The sequence below is a fragment of the Lycium barbarum genome, chromosome 6 (genome assembly GCF_019175385.1).
Source record: "Lycium barbarum isolate Lr01 chromosome 6, ASM1917538v2, whole genome shotgun sequence".
NCBI lineage: Eukaryota > Viridiplantae > Streptophyta > Magnoliopsida > Solanales > Solanaceae > Lycium > Lycium barbarum.
The window spans coordinates 93,108,700-93,120,314 of record NC_083342.1 but is presented as its reverse complement, the minus strand read 5'-3'; positions in this window follow the sequence as shown (position 1 = coordinate 93,120,314).

The following is an 11,615-nucleotide window of genomic DNA, read 5'->3' as shown; positions in this document are numbered from 1 at the left end:
AAAATCAAGTTGTTCAAGAATACCAAAAATCTCAAATATCTTTTTTTTAGAAAAAGTTTCAAGTAAGTAACTCTAACAACTCAAATTCGTTTATTATGAGCGGTCAAAAGTATTCATAACATTTGTTTCAAATTCTAATAGTTGGAAGGTTGAATTATGTAACCTAGTTTATTGCATGAATAGTGTTCTTTAGAAATTTGGGGAAGACAACGACTAGTGTTCTTGCTTATTAAATTGTGAAATACAACGACTAGTGTTCTTGCTTATTAAATTGTGAAATACAATGACTAGTGTTCTTACTTATTAAATTGTGAAATACAACGACTAGTGTTCTTGCTTATTAAATTGTGAAATACAATGACTAGTGTTCTTACTTATTAAATTGTGAAATACAATAACTCTAATGAAGCTATTGAATATTTTGAATTGTCGGAGGAATGTGAATTTAAATGGAAAGAAATACGAGAATATTGTGAATTGAGATGTTATGAGTCGATTATGATGGAAATAAACTCTTGAAGGTATCAATATGAATTGGGTTAATTTGAGGTGAATATCTAAGATCTCACTAGAACTAGAAAATTATGAATTAATTAGTTATACTGAGACATTCAAAGTATTAATAATGATTTCGTCATAGTTAAAAAAAAAATGATTTCATCAATAATGGATAATTGAAACTTCCGTTGGCTCAGAACCACGATTCAATTGATGAAATGATCCTGAGATGTTACGCTAATGGTTATATGTTATCCTGTAATTTGATTGTGTTGGAGACGTTTGGTTGTCGATTGAATATGATCTGAAGCTAATGGTCAATTATTTAATGTTATATTGAGACATATCGAGCTTTTACTTCAAACAAACATATCTGAAGTTTGGGGCTGTCAAGCCAAACTTTAGGCAAAAATGTATGAAGTTTGGTTGCATAAGAAAATATCATACTTGAGATATGTTGTCTAATTTCGCATTGTTAGTCACTTATCCATTTTAGCATCTGCATCCTCGTTACACTCATCATGTGGACATACTGCACTTTAGTTGCCTATTATTTATTTTCATGTAATATAGCATATTTTATTATTGTTCTAAAGAACTTACTATCATTTTGGTAGGTAAACCCTAATAGTGTTTCTCCATTTATATTTAACATGTTATATATCAATCAATTGTCATAGAGCAAAATCTTACATATTATTGAATTGTTTGCATTTTTTAGACAACATATTCTTGTTCAACTTCATCACAATTTTAGTCTTGTTATAACTAAATGTATATTTCATATATTGTGTCTCACGCCTATTTATCCTATATTATTTACTTTTCTTAGTATTTCTCCATAGTTCAAACTTTTAGTTGCTACTCTTAATTGTTTTCTCAATTAATATAATATTATTAGAAATAACACACATCAACGAATTTCATCTTGTACAGTGTTAGTTAGCTCATTCATAATTAGAGTAAACAAATGCCGACTCAAGATCCATCCTCTGTGTTTACTAACACTTAATTATGAGAAACTCTTTTATATGTCATGCTATTGTTTCTACACTAAAGTTGTTGCTATATATAGTTGGAAAAAAATATTAGCTCGAGATGTAATAAATTTTATTTTTTCACTTTGTAATTTCTCAATCAAAGATTCTAAATTACATTTATATAGTACACTTAATTATATCACACAATCATATACATGAAAGAAGAAGAGAATTGTTCAACAAAATTTTATTCCGCTAATAAAAGAAAATGTGGCTGTTTGGATTTGCTGATTGTTCATAGATGATAACTTAAGCGTTGAAATTGATTTTTATAAATAAGGAGTTATGTGTTTGGATAAAAGAGTTGAAATTGTTAATAAGCAGTTGAATGTTCAGAAGGGGTGTTGGATGAATTGACTTCGGTTTGATTTCTCGAAACACAAGAGGATCGAAAGAATAGAACTAATAATAGAATAAACAGAGACAAAACAAAATGTATTTTATAAAAAAATGTTGTAAGTTTTCTTTTGTTATAATGACTAAAATACCCCTTTTTTGCAAAAGATTACTATAATTTAAAAGTATTCTTGTAAAGAAAGAGGGGAACAACAAAAATGGAATTAAGAGGAAGTTAGAAGTTTTGTTTTGAGAAAGATATTTTGAGAATTGGAAAAAATTAAGGATAATAGTAGTAAAATGCTTGGTCAAGTCAAAAGTTCTTATAAGCTTAAAAATCATAAGTTGGGGATGACTAACTTATGGCTTTTGACTGATAGTGACTTATAAGCACTTTATTGTTTGATAAACACTTGACTTATAAGCATTTTCGTGTTTAACAAGCGGATAGATAAGTTAAAAAATGCTTATAAGCCAGCTTGACTAACTTATAAACTTAGCCAAACACTCTCTATATTATTATTACTAGTGAAATTATCCGCTCTTCGCGCGGCTATAAAAGATTAATATTGAAATTACAGGTTATATTTGCATTGGCTGAATTTTTCATTATTGATTTTTTTTTTTAAAAAAAAAGTTCATGAAAATTTTCTTCTTTAGAATATGTGTGTGTTTTCTTCTATTAAAAGATAATATGAAATGAAAATTAAAGACACTAAAAACGTAAAGAAAACAAAAAGACCAATTTATTGTTGGTTATATTTACTTACATGTCTTCAAACTTCACATTTTTTTGGGCCAAGTAAACATATTCACATACAACTTTACAATTGTTTATTTCAACTTCAAATACCTTAAATAAAAATTAAGTGACTTCAAGATAGGGACAAGGTCTGGATACACACTATCCTCTCCAGACTCCTCCACTTATGATATTATACTGGCTTGTTATTGTTGTTTTATTCAAGCCTAATACTTTTAATGCTCACAAAGATAACAAAGGCCCTGTGAATGTTAATTTGAGAAGATAATAATTGTAAGGTCAATGTGCTAAGGAGAATAGTTTCATTACTATTAATAATTACTAGTAGCAGCATGTTGTCACGTCCTTAGTCTTCAACTAAGCGCACGTGCGGCACTTGACAACTCGCTCACGTTCTTGCACAACTTGCTCACGATCTTGCTATGCCAAGTCAGCCTAGATTACTACACTTAAGATCACTAAGGGAATAGTAATTAAGAAAGACAAGAGAATTTTGCTAGAAGGAAGCTTTGTATTAGAGAGAACTTGAATTGTTTTTCTTGATGATTTTTACAAATGTATGCCCCTCTATTTATACTACTCACCTAGGGGCTAATGGATAAATAATAATTGTTACACAAGTCCCTCTATATTTACAAGTATGCCCCCTCTCTAGAATTCTCTACATGCCTAGAATATTCTAAGGCTTTTCAAGAAAGTCTTCCTAAATATTTTATAAGAATCTAGAGTCTCTCCAAGAAAACTCTCCATGGCTCTAGAATCTTCCCATAAATGCTAGCATCTTTGCCATGTAAGCATCCACATGTCTAAAATATGTGCTTATGTGGCAAGATGACTTGGAAGGTCATCACATTCTCCCCCACCTGATGTTGCGACGACCGCGGCGCATTGCTGCAACATAAACTCTCGAATCTTGTCTTTAAATTGCCACAAGTCTTCATAACGCTCCCATGTGGCCTCTTCCGGTGGTTGCCCCTTCCAGTGGACGAGGAACATGGCGGTGGCTTTCTGCCCTTGTTTTCGCCTGGCCTGGTAATCAATGATTGCCTCAATTTCCCGATCATGAGAGACGGTGATGGTAATCGGCGCCCGACTCGACTGACCTCGGCTGGGATCATCCTTGTCTTCATGGTATGACTTGAGCACGCTAGCATGGAAGACGGGGTGAATCTTAAGATGAGGCGGTAACTCCAACTTATATGAGATCTTGCCCACCTTGGCAACGATCCTAAACGGCCCCTCATACTTCCGTACCAAGTTCTGATGCACGTCCCGTAGTGTCTTAAACTGCCTTGGATTAAACTTCACCAAAACCATGTCCCCAACCTTATAATCTGTGGGACGACGCTTGCGGTCGGCAAACTTCTTCATCTTCTTTGCTGCCTTATCCAAGTAGGACTTAGCAGTGTCAAGCTGCTCCTCGAACCCCTTGGCCATATGGTAAGCCCCCAAACTCTTCCCCTCGAACGCTGCCGGTAGTGAATGTGGAGTTTGTGGTTGCTGGCCTGTGGCTAGCTCAAATGGTGTCCGACCTGTGGACTCACTCCGCTGCAGGTTATAGGAGAACTGGGCTAGGTCTAAGAGCCTTGCCCAATCCTTCTGGTGTGCACTCACATAATGCCTCAAATAGCACTCCAACAAAGCATTGACCCGTTCTGTTTGTCCATCCGTTTGTGGGTGGAAACTAGTGGAAAAGTGCAGCTCCGTGCCAAGTATGTCGAACAACTCCCTCCAAAAGTTCCCAGTGAAGCGGGGGTCACGATCACTGATGATATGCCTTGGTAAGCCCCAATATTTGACCACGTTCTTGAAGAATAATTTGGCGGCTTCCTTAGCTGTACATCCTGGTGAAGCGGGCATGAAAGTGGCATATTTCGAAAATCTATCCACGACCACCATGATAGTTCCATAACCGTCGGACTTCGGTAGACAGGTGATAAAGTCCATAGTCACGCTCTCCCATGGAGGCTCCGCTATCGGTAGTGGCTCCAAAAGTCCTCCGGGCTTCCTTTGTTCAACCTTGTCTTGTTGGCACACAAGACAAGTCTGGACATAACACTCTATGTCCTCACGCATGCGTGGCCAATAATAGACCGACTCAACCAAGGCTCTAGTGCGGCGTTGACCTGGGTGACCGGCCCATAAGGTGTCGTGGCTCTCCTTCATAATACGTCGCCTAATATCTCCAAACTTCGGCACGTAGACTCTCCGACCTGTGGTGAGCAATATACCGTCTTCCACCCAAAAGCGCCTCGTCTTCCCCTGGGTGGCTAACTCCATAAGCTGCTTAGCTGTGGGGTCATGTTGCATGCCTTCCTTTATAGCCTCTCGTATATCCCAACTTGCCGAAGTAATGGCAGCAAGCTCGGCCTTTCTACTCAAGGCATCGGCTACAACGTTACCCTTGCCCGGCTTATACTCCAACACATAGTCGAACTCAGCCAAGAAATCTTGCCACCTAGCCTGTTTTGGTGTGAGCTTCTTCTGTGTCTGGAAGTAGCTAGTGGCCACATTGTTAGTCTTGACCACGAACTTCGACCCCAGCAAATAATGTCTCCATATGCGAAGACAATGCACAATGGCAGTCATCTCCTTCTCTTGTACCGTGTAACGCCGCTCCGTATCGTTCAACTTGCGGCTCTCGAACGCTATGGGATGCCTATCTTGCATCAGGACACCCCCAATGGAAAATTCAGAAGCATCTGTATGCACCTCGAACATTTTGCTGAAGTCGGGCAGCGCTAGAACTGGCTCCTCTGTCACGGCTGCCTTGAGGTCTTCAAATGCCTTTTGGCAGTGCTCCGTCCATCCCCATGATTTGTTCTTCTTTAACAACTCGGTCAAGGGTGCTGCCTTACCTGAATAGCCATTGATAAAACGTCGGTAGTAATTAACAAGGCCAAGGAAGGATCTCAACTCGGTTACCTTTGTAGGTGCCTCCCACTCTTGGATAGCCCGTACCTTAGCCTCATCCATGCGTAGCTCGCCATTGCTAATAACATGGCCCAAGAAGTGTACCTTTGATTTTGCAAACTCGCACTTTTCCCTCTTGATGTATAGCTCGTTCTCTCGCAAGACTTGGAAAACCTCTCGTAAGTGTTCCACGTGCTCCCCCAAGGTGTTACTGTAGATGACTATATCATCCAAGTAGACTACCACGAACTGATCCAGGTAGGGATAAAAGATCTCATTCATGAGAGTGCAAAATGTGGCGGGTGCGTTGGTTAATCCGAAGGGCATCACCAACCACTCGAAGGCTCCGTACCTTGTCACACAGGCTGTCTTTGGTTCGTCCCCTTCTGCAATCCGAACCTGGTAGTAACCTTTGCGAAGATCCACCTTGGTAAAGTACTTGGCTTGTCCAAGTCTATCAAATAAGTCGGCAATGAGCGGGATCGGGTACTTGTTCTTCACTGTGACCTTATTAAGTGCCCGATAGTCTATACACAGGCGCAATGATCCATCCTTCTTCTTTTGAAACAACACCGGTGCACCAAAGGGTGCCTTCGATGGGCGAATGTGGCCGGCATCTAGTAACTCCTTTAGTTGATTCCTAAGCTCCTCCAACTCAGGCGGTGCCATGCGATAAGGGGCGAATGCCGGTGGCTTAGCCCCTGGTTCCAACTCAATCTTATGATCCACCTCACGTCTAGGAGGCAAGTGCTTAGGTAGCTCATCGGGCATGACATCTTTGTTCTCCTCGAGCAACTTCTCTATGCAAGGAGGCAGTGTGTCCTGGGGACCCTTGTATTCTTCCAAACTTGCAATGGTTGCCATGAATGTCGGCTCTCCTTTCTTAAGACCTTTGATTAGCTGCATAGCTGAAAGTTGTGTTTGTCCCTTTACATGCGGTATAGTCACTGTAGGCACCATGCAAGCTCCTTCTCGCTCCAAGACCAAGAGACGTTTGAGGTAGGGGTCGATCATCGCGTGGCAATGCCTAAAGAACTCTTGTCCCAGAACAATGTCAAAGATGTCCATAGTAGTGGCGGTAAAATTTGTCGTACCTTTCCAATCGCCCAATTTGACACTAACGCCATTAGCTACACCACGAGCATTTTTTGGCTTAGCATTCACGGTCTTAACGAGGGCATTAATTGGAGCGAGCTTCAACTCTAGTCTTTTCGCTGCAGCCTCGGTCACAAAATTGTGAGTCGCTCCAGTGTCCACCAATGCCCGAGCGAGCTTGTTGTTTATAGTGAGATCCACGTATTGATTTCTATTCTCGTTGGGTTGGATGGGTTGCTCCTTGACAACGCCACATATGCTTATCATACCTAACTGTGCAGTGCCTGAACTCTCTCCTTGCGTCTGCTCCTTTCGATCACGAACCATTGCATTGAGGCTCTTCAAGTCGGGGCAATTTCTGAAGCCGTGTGGTCCTCCACATATGTAGCATCCCTTTTTCTCGACCTGCGCCTTCTTCTCAGCATAGCCCTGACGACCATTTGACTTTTTGCCATCGAACTTGTTGGCATCTTGAGTCCTGGAGCAGTATTGTTGAGACTCCTTGTTCTTACCACGGTCTCCCCCACCTGTGGTATTGCCACCCCTTGACTCATGACCTTTGCCTTTGTCGCGTTTATCATGCTTGAAATCCATCAAAGACTCGGCCTCCACTATGGCTTGGTCTATATCACTGACTTGTCGGCGTTGCAACTCTTGCTTAGCCCAGTTCTGTAACCCGTCCATGAAGTGAAATAACAAGTCATCACTAGTGAGGTTGGGAATTTGAAGCATAAGGGTGGTGAACTCCTTGACATAGTCGCGAATGCTCCCTGTCTGCTTCAACTCTCTAAGTATGCGCCTTGCCTCATACAAGACATTATTTGGGAAGAACTGTCGCTTAAACTCATGCTTGAACTGATCCCACGTGTTGATTGTGCATAGACCTCTGTCAGCATCGGTGACCTTTCTTCTCCACCATAACATGGCAGTCTCTGTTAGGTACAACACGGCGGTGTTGATCTTGGCCTCATCGTCCCTCACTTTTCCATGCCTGAAATAATTCTCCAAGTGCCAAAGAAAGTTCTCCACTTCTTGTGCATCACGAACCCCTTTGAACACTGGTGGCTTGGGAGCCTCGATCTTAGCCTCCCTCGTCACGACAACATTGTTGGCTGCCTTGGTCACACTAACATCAATATGCTCTTCGAGTGCCACTATCTTTGCCTTCATGGCATCGATAGAACTTAACGCCTCCATGAGTCTGCACTCTAGGGCAGTGATGGTTTGTTTTACCTCAATCTCAGCCTGCATGTGCCCTTCCAAGTCATTTCGGATGCTTTCAATCTCTTCAAGAGTATGCCCCTCAAGAACGTTAAGAGTGCCCTCCACCTTGCCCAAACGTTGGCCAAATATGTCGATGGCATCCATCCCCACGTTAACCTTCATAACCCACTCTTTACCGAGCGAGACGTCCTCGGACAGGACCTCCACGTCATCCTCGCTCGCCTCAGTGGTAGATGGTTCTTGGGATGTAAGCCCTTCATTTGGCACAACCTCTGGCGGCACCTCCTGGCTCTTGTTGGCGTCATTCCTCTTTTTGTTATGGCCCTTCTTGCCAGCTGCATCCTGGATGACATTGGCTTGGGTTTTAGCAGTGTTGATTTCTCCGTCGTTTGCCATTCCCTCAGTCGTAACCTTCGCTCTGATACCACGTTGTCACGTCCTTAGTCTTCAACTAAGCGCACGTGCGGCACTTGACAACTCGCTCACGTTCTTGCACAACTTGCTCACGATCTTGCTATGCCAAGTCAGCCTAGATTACTACACTTAAGATCACTAAGGGAATAGTAATTAAGAAAGACAAGAGAATTTTGCTAGAAGGAAGCTTTGTATTAGAGAGAACTTGAATTGTTTTTCTTGATGATTTTTACAAATGTATGCCCCTCTATTTATACTACTCACCTAGGGGCTAATGGATAAATAATAATTGTTACACAAGTCCCTCTATATTTACAAGTATGCCCCCTCTCTAGAATTCTCTACATGCCTAGAATATTCTAAGGCTTTTCAAGAAAGTCTTCCTAAATATTTTATAAGAATCTAGAGTCTCTCCAAGAAAACTCTCCATGGCTCTAGAATCTTCCCATAAATGCTAGCATCTTTGCCATGTAAGCATCCACATGTCTAAAATATGTGCTTATGTGGCAAGATGACTTGGAAGGTCATCACAATGTGGTCCAATAATTCAGTAGGCACATCATCAAAAATTAGTTTTAGAGGTAAATGCTTTACTAAATCTTGAGTAGAGCATGGACTTTTAATATGTCAAGAAGAAAGTAAAAAAAGTTTCAAGCTGAGAAAGCTAACAGATTAGATATTATCATGTGGTTATCTTGACATGATGATCTTAGTTCAAGATCCAAAAAATAGGTTAACTACTGTGAATGAAGGTGCAATTAAAGACCTGACCATGATTATTTTGAAGCTCAAATGAAATTATTTGACCTTAACTTTCCAGGAGGCAAAAGGATTACTCTTTTATGTTACCAAAATTCTCTGTTCCTTATTTCATTTATGATAGAAATTATGGAGCTATAATGAAAAGCCCAATGCAATTTTGATAATGGAGATATCGTCTTAAAATAAGTGAAAAAAATAAAAAATACATTCGGAAAAAAGATTAAAATAGTTGTTGGTCTAAGAAAGGTGTCATGACACTGCTCCAAAGGCCAAAATTAGAAAGAAAAAAATAGATGTTGATCAACGGAGGTTCCAGATCACTTATTTCAAAGATAAGAATTTCTGATGATATACAATTTTGATTATTGTGTGGTTGTAAAAGTTATTTTATCCTACAAGTATAAATATTGTAGACTTATTGAAAAAGTTGAAGGAGAATTACTCTAATTTATTTTAATTGTTGATAAGTTAACTTAAAGAACTTAGTTCGACAAAGCAAATGACGTTCTACAACGTAAACATGCATAAAAAGTATAATTTGTATAGGCAGTAGATGACTAAAACAGAAGAAAATGTGGAGAGAAAAGGAACAATAAAAGGAGAAATAAGAACAACAAAAAAAAGATGCACGTTCCGGCATCCTGCTCATCTTCATGTTGCAACTTGCTTTTCATCATAACTTTGGCATCTCTCTTAGCACAAGCTTCTTAACATTTCTCATAAAAAAAAAATTGGAAGCTCTTGACACGTGCTTGATAAACTCTTGCGTTGTTGTTATCTCATTTTTTGCACCTACACATGATCAGTCTTTTGTACTAAATTAGACAAGAGTTATAGAATCTGAACAATTTGAAAACTGAAAAGTTTTGGAAAACTAACGTTTTTCATCTTTAATTTTATGAGTAATTTCCTCCCTAATTAATTGAATAATTTAATTTATGAGGCTTTTGTTAATCTATTTAGTTAGTAGATTATGTACAGAAATGTGGAAAAATACCAAAAAAGGGAGAAAAAAATAAATAGAAATGGTGGTCATAGAGAGGTGCAACATCACATTGTCTATGTCTAGCTTTATATATATATATATAGATTATTATTAACAAGCGATTAGTAAAAATAAGTAAGACAATGAAACTTTAAGTGGTCATATGGTTCAGTTATCTAGGACTAATTAAAATGCATCAATTAATAAGGTAGAGATTATAATGCAAGTACGTTTTTTTTGGCAATTAAACAAACTTTTATTAATTACCAAATGGCAAGTACAGAACTAGGAGAAGCTAACCAACAACCTACCCTTCTCAAAAGAAACCTACTCAAACTCAAATTCAAAGATTCAATCCCAACCCCCTACCTAAATAGAAAAAAGAAACTGAAACACCCTATTGTTGTTTCGAAATCTTGTACAGGTTCCTATCTTCACTGCTCGTAAGATTAGTTCCTTCTGACGACTTATACTTTGAAAAATTCTGGCATTTCTTTCTATCCATATACTATAGACCACAACAACAAACCCAGCCTTCATGAAGGACCTCTTGTGCGTAGCCGTCGAGCTTGCTGGTTCACCCACTCCCATTCCATATCCCAACTCTGAATTACACGTTGTCCATATACCCAAAGAAGAAACTTCTGCCATATATACCTTGTGAAGGTACAACTAAAGAAAAGATGATCAGTCGTTTCATTTTCCTCTTGATAGAAGGGGCATAGCCCATCCACGTCAATTCCCCACTTCAACAACCTGTCTTAAGTTCTAAGCCTTCCATGAAAAGATAGCCATAAAATAAATACATGTTTAGGTTCGGAAGCATTGTGACACACAAGATTCTTCCATCTAACATCAACAACATCTCCCCTCAAAATTTTGTAGGCCTTACAAATCTGAAATTTCCCTTTGTGCACCACTTGATCATTTTCAATAACATTATGCCAAAACTTTTTCATGTTAAACACTTTTCTTATCATCCAAGAGGCCTATTTAGGTGCCTCCATTTCTTCCAATCCCTGTGACTTTATGTAGTATGTGTGGATCCAGGTGATCCATAACTTCTCTTTTCTCTGACTTGGAGCCCATAAGATCTTACAAACAGCTGCTTGGTTCCAAATCTTCATATTAGTGATGTTTAAACCCCCTGCTCCCTTTGGTAGGCATATCTTATCCCAAGCAACTAATGCTCTTTTAGATATATCAGCTTGGCCAGTCCATAGGTAGGTTCTACAAGTTGCTTCAATTAGTTTAATAGCCTTTTGTGGAAGGAGAAATAGTTGAGACCATATGCTTGAACTCCAAACAAGACTGACCTATTGAGTTGGAGCCTGCCTGTATATGACAACCCCTTTACCATCCTATTAGTGATTCTCTAAGTGATTTTGTCAACTAAGGGCTTGCATTGCAAAGCTGATAGTCTTCTTGTTGACAATGGAACACCCAAATACATGAAAGGAAGCACTCCCATTTTATAACCCAATAGTTCTAACATACTGTTAATTACACCTTAGAAATTTCATGTCGTCGTGTAGTGAATGAACCAATGCGAGCTTAAGGGTAACAGGAAGTTCTTAAGACTATA